This window comes from Rhipicephalus sanguineus, chromosome 11 (genome assembly GCF_013339695.2).
Source record: "Rhipicephalus sanguineus isolate Rsan-2018 chromosome 11, BIME_Rsan_1.4, whole genome shotgun sequence".
Lineage (NCBI taxonomy): Eukaryota > Metazoa > Arthropoda > Arachnida > Ixodida > Ixodidae > Rhipicephalus > Rhipicephalus sanguineus.
Window position 1 is genome coordinate 109,602,858 of NC_051186.1, and position 5,384 is coordinate 109,608,241.

Consider the following 5,384-nt stretch of genomic DNA (forward strand, 5'->3'; position numbering starts at 1 on the left):
GAGCACAGGCAATCACTTCCCTACATTTGCAGACTCGAATATACATCACACCGATGACACTAAGCAGGATCAATCCTCACTTTCCTACTGTACGCTCACACTGTGGCCACGAATATACGAATTTCGAGCACATGCTCTGGCTGTGTCCTGCCAACGTGCGCACCGAGTTTTCTGAGCAGCCCTCATGGGACTTAGCGCTTCGAAGCACAGAGCTCATCGCTCAGCTCAAGGCTGTCCAGATGGCGCGGGCCGTCGCCGAAATACTCTTCTACCGGTCCCGACATGGGTGGAGCCGCCGGATGGATTGGTGGGGCCGTCGGCACCGCTTTCTTTCTCCACAGGGCCTGAATAAATTTCATACTCACTCACTCACTCACTCACTCACTCACTCACTCACTCACTCACTCACTCACTCACTCACTCACTCACTCACAGTCTCCGCGACACATCGTCGACGAAGTCGCAGCCAAGGTGGACATTAGCGTTCTATTTTTTTTATTTGGAACATTACCCGCAGCGCCATTTAGGCATTATTGCGGGGGGCACAGTCCTTCATAGAATGAATCCGCAGTCTTGCGGTCAACCAATTCGGCTGGTAACATGTTCCATTCGGCAATCGCTTGTGGGAAAAATGAATGTTTAAACAGATCAGTTCTGGGGGTGTATGACCGTACTTTAAATTTGTGGTCATGACGAGAGGACTGATAATGGGCTGGTTTTAAGTAATCTGAAGGATTGATCCTTGTTTTCTTGTTATAAATTGAGTAAAATATTTTTAATCTGAGATTACTTCTTCGGCTTTGTAAATATTGCCAATTAAGATCTCTCTTCATATCTCGTGAGCTTTCAGTTTGGTCATATTTACCCAGAACAAACCTTGCTGCGAGGGACTGAATGCGCTCAAGTGCATGAATGTGTACTTTTTGAAACGGATCCCACACAGGACAGGCGTATTCCATTATAGGCCTAACATATTGTCATGTGGTCGTGACGTCGACGAAGACAACAGTCAGCACGTCCGAGATGGAAGTGTTTATTTGGCCGAAGTTGTGGCCGAGAAACTGAGAACTAGAACTACAGCAATACACGCTGTACTATGATAGCGGTGAACAGGGTGTCGTCCGTCGATCAACTGACAAGCGGTCAAGCGCGTCGGCTTTTATACAGGCGCTATGGAACTTTCCAGCAATATCGATGGTGGCGGCGTTATCTCTCGACAAAGCTGGAACATTCGCGTGCGGTACGCAATCTTAACAAAGCGATCTACTAAAATCGTGAAGCTGCTCGAACACTGCTTCACGGCCAGCGTCGAGCGTCGATAACCGTCCTTAGTAGAGTTCCCAGGTTTGCTAACGCGCAAAAAACGTTTAAGGCGCACGACATGGACGACTTCAGGTCGTGCGCGGCGTCGCTGGGAGTTCGTAATGCCGTCCGGGACGACCTCGTAGTCAAGAGCTCCGTGACGTCGAAGCACCTTGTATGGGCCGAAGTATCGCCGAAGAAGTTTTTCACTGAGCCCACGTCGGCGTATCGGCGTCCAGACCCACACACGGTCACCGGGTTGGTACTCCATGTGGCGTCGTCGAAGATTATAGTGACGGCTGTCGACCCTCTGCTGGTTCTTGATGCGCAGGCGGGCGAGCTGTCGAGCTTCTTCGGCGCGTTGCAAATAGGCGGCAACGTCGAGATCGTCTTCGTCGGTGGCGGTTGGTATCTTTGCGTCGAGCGTCGTTGCCGGGCTCCTTCCGTAGACCAGCTTGTACGGCGTCATTTGCGTCGTTTCTTGCATGGCCGTGTTGTATGCGAAGGTCACATACGGAAGGACGGCATTCCACGTCTTGTGTTCGACGTCGACATACATGGCGAGCATGTCGGCGATGGTCTTGTTTAGCCGCTCGGTGAGGCCATTGGTTTGTGGGTGGTACGCTGTGGTCCGGCGGTGGCTTGTTTGGCTGTATCTCAGTATTGCCTGAGTTAGGTCAGCAGTAAACGCCGTACCTCTGTCGGTGATGAGGACCTCTGGGGCGCCATGACGCAGGATGATGTTCTCAACGAAGAACTTCGCTACCTCGGGGGCACTGCCTCTGGGCAGGGCCCTTGTCTCGGCGTAGCGGGTGAGGTAGTCAGTAGCTACGACGATCCATTTGTTTCTGGATGTCGACGTCGTCAACGGCCCCAATAAGTCCCTCCCGATTTGCTGGAACGGCCGTCGAGGTGGCCCAATAGGCTGAAAAAATCCGGCTGTCTTGCGTCGCTGACACTCCCGACAGGTATTTACGTAGCGAATGACGTCGGTGGCAAGGCGCGGCCAGTAGTACTTTTCCTGTATTCTTGCGAGCGTGCGAGAACACCCTGGTGTCCATATGTCGGGTCGTCGTGCAGAGCCTGGAGGACATCTGGTCGCAATGTCGAGGGCACCTCAAGAAGGCAATCGGCTCCAAGCGGCGAGAAGTTCTTCTTTAGGAGAACACCGTTGCGCAGGAAAAATGATGTCAGTCCCCGTGTGAATATCTTCGGAACAACGGTGGTCCTGCCCTGCAGGTACTCCACAAGGCCTTTGAGTTCTGGGTCCGCTCGCTGTCGTTCGGCGAAGTCATCGGCACTTATGGTTCCCAAGAAGCAGTCATCCTCCTTGTCGTCCCGCGGCGGTGGGTCGACGGGGGCGCGATACAGGCAGTGAGCGTCGGATTGTTTTCTTCCGGATTGGTAAACGACGGTAATGTCGAATTCTTGAAGTCGTAGACTCCACCGTGCGAGGCGACTTGAAGGGCCCTTCAAGTTAGCTAACCAACACAATGCGTGGTGGTCGCTCACAACTTTGAAGGGCCTGCCGTAGAGGTAGGGGCGAAACTTCGATGTAGCCCAGAGATCGCTAGGCACTCCTTTTCTGTTGTAGAATAGTTTGCTTTAGCCTTTGATAGCGACTGGTTGGCATAACTGATGAACCTTTCCTGCATGTCAATCTTCTGCACAAGGACGGCGCCGAGTCCTACGCTGCTTGCGTCGGTGTGGATCTCCGTATCGGCGTATTCGTCGAAATCCTCTGGTATCGGAGGCATCTAAAGGCGTCTACTGAACTGTTCAAACACTTCGATTTGCGCCGTTTCCCACTTGAATGGCACGTCGGTCTTCGTGAGGTAGTTAGCGTTTCGTGGATTCGTGAAAATTCCTTGACGAAGCGTCTGTAGTAGGCGCACAAGCCGAGAAAACGGCGCACAACTTTCGTGTCGGTGGGTGGTGGCAAGGCAGCGATGGCAGCTGTTTTCTGCGGGTCTGGACGAACGCCACCCTTGCAGATCACGTGACCCAAAAACAATAGCTCCTCGTATGAAAGCGGCACTTTTCAGGCTTCAAGCTGAGGCCAGAGGTCTTAATGGCTTGTAGCACAGCGTCAAGGCGCCGGAGGTGTTCGTCGAAGCTTGAGGCAAACACAGTGACGTCGTCCAAGTACACAAGGCACGTCTTCCACTTCAATCCAGCCAGCATGGTGTCCATAAGGCGCTGGAATGTCGCAGGTGCCGAGCAAAGACCAAATGCATGGCCTTGAACTCGAAGACGCCGTCTGGTGTTTTAAAAGCAGTCTTCTCTCGGTCTCTCTCGTCGAATTCGATTTTCGAGTTGCCGGTCTTGAGGTCCATGGACGAAAAGTGCCTCGCATTGTAGAGTCGATCCAGGGTGTCGTTTATCCGCGGAAGAGGGTAGACGTCGTTCTTCGTGATTTTGTTCAGGCGGCGATAACAGTGCAGAAGCGTAGGGTTCCGTCCTTCTTCTTCGCTAACACCAAGGGTGACGCCCACGGACTCTTTGACGGCTGGATGATGTCGCGTAGCATTTCGTTGACTTGTTTCTTTATGGATTCGCGTTCTCGCGTGGAAACTGTACGGGTTCTCCCGGAGTGGCCTGGTACTTTCTTCTGTTAGGATGCGATGTTTTGCGACTGGTGTCTGGCGGATTCTTGACGACGACGAAAAGCAGTCCTTGTATTTCAAGAGCAGGGTTTTAAGTTGTTCTTGCTTATGCTTCGGAAGGCTAGGATTGACTTCGAAAGCTCGCTGAGGAGCTTTATTCGTCGGAGTAGGCTCGGGAGAATCGGTGAGGCCGAAAGCATTGCTGGCTTCTACGATTTCTTCAATGTAGGCCACCGTCGTGCCTTTGCTCACGTGCTTGTACTCGTTGCTGAAATTCGTGAGCATAACTGTTGCTTTGCCTGCCCGCAGCTCTGCTACACCTCTTGCGACGCAAATCTTGCGGTTAATCAAGTGGTGCTGGTCGCCTTCAACAACGCCTTCGAGGTCTGCTGATTTCTGAGTGCCGACGGAAATGATGACGCGAGGGGGAATGGTGACCTGGTCTTCCAGCACAATCAAGGCGTGCTTTCTTGGCGGAGTGTGCGGCGGTAGTGCCTTTTCCGTGGACAGTGTTATTGACTTAGACCTCAGGTCGATGATTGTACCATGAAGGCCTTAGAAGTCCATACCAAGGATGACATCTCTCGAGCAACGCGGCAGGATTACGAAGTTCGCGGGAAAAATCCGGTTGTTAATGGTGAGTCTCGCTGTGCAGATTCCCTCCGGCCTTACGAGGTGACCTCCAGCTGTCCGGATTTCGGGGCCTTCCCAGGCTGTCCTAACTTTCTTCAGCTTCGTGGCGAACGGTCCACTGATGACAGAATAGTCGGCTCCGGTGTCGACGAGGGCTGTGACACTGTGGCCGTCGATAAGAACGTCGAGGTCGCTAGTTCGTCGTCTTGCGTTGCAGTTAGGTCGTGGCGTCGGGTCACGGCTACGTCGGTTTGTTCCGCTGCTTCCACGGTGCGTCGTTAGGTCTACTTCGGTCCGCGAGGCTTCGTCGTCAGGGCTCTGTCTGGTTCGCGTCGGGTCTTCAAGGTTTCGTCGTGGCATCGTCGTCGGCGGCGGAGGATCTTCGATGTTTCGTCGTGGCGTCGTCGTCGGCGGCGGAGGATCTTCGATGTTTCGTCGTACAGCAACCGCACCTCCATCGGTTGCTGCCCTTAGTTTTCAGGATACGGGCTAGGCGACCGGCCCCGGAATGGGCCAGTATACTGGCGGCGTTGGGGAGAGGCGTAGCGGCCTGGCGACGGTGATCGGGAAGGTCCTCGGGGGGTCCACTGCGCTCCTGCCAGATAGTCGGCGATGTCACGTGGTCGTTCACCCTGCTGTGGACGCCGCGTCGATGGCGAACCCGTGCAGTCCCATCCGTCGATACTGGCAGCGGCGGTAGGTGTGGCCGGCTTCTCCGCAGTGGTAGCAGAGTGGACGATGGTCGGGGGCGCGCCAAACGTCCGTCTTCCTCGGCGTGTATCGCTGGCCGGTTGGCGGGCGGTATGGCGTCGGTGGTGGCGGCGGTGGTGCCTGGCGGCGGAA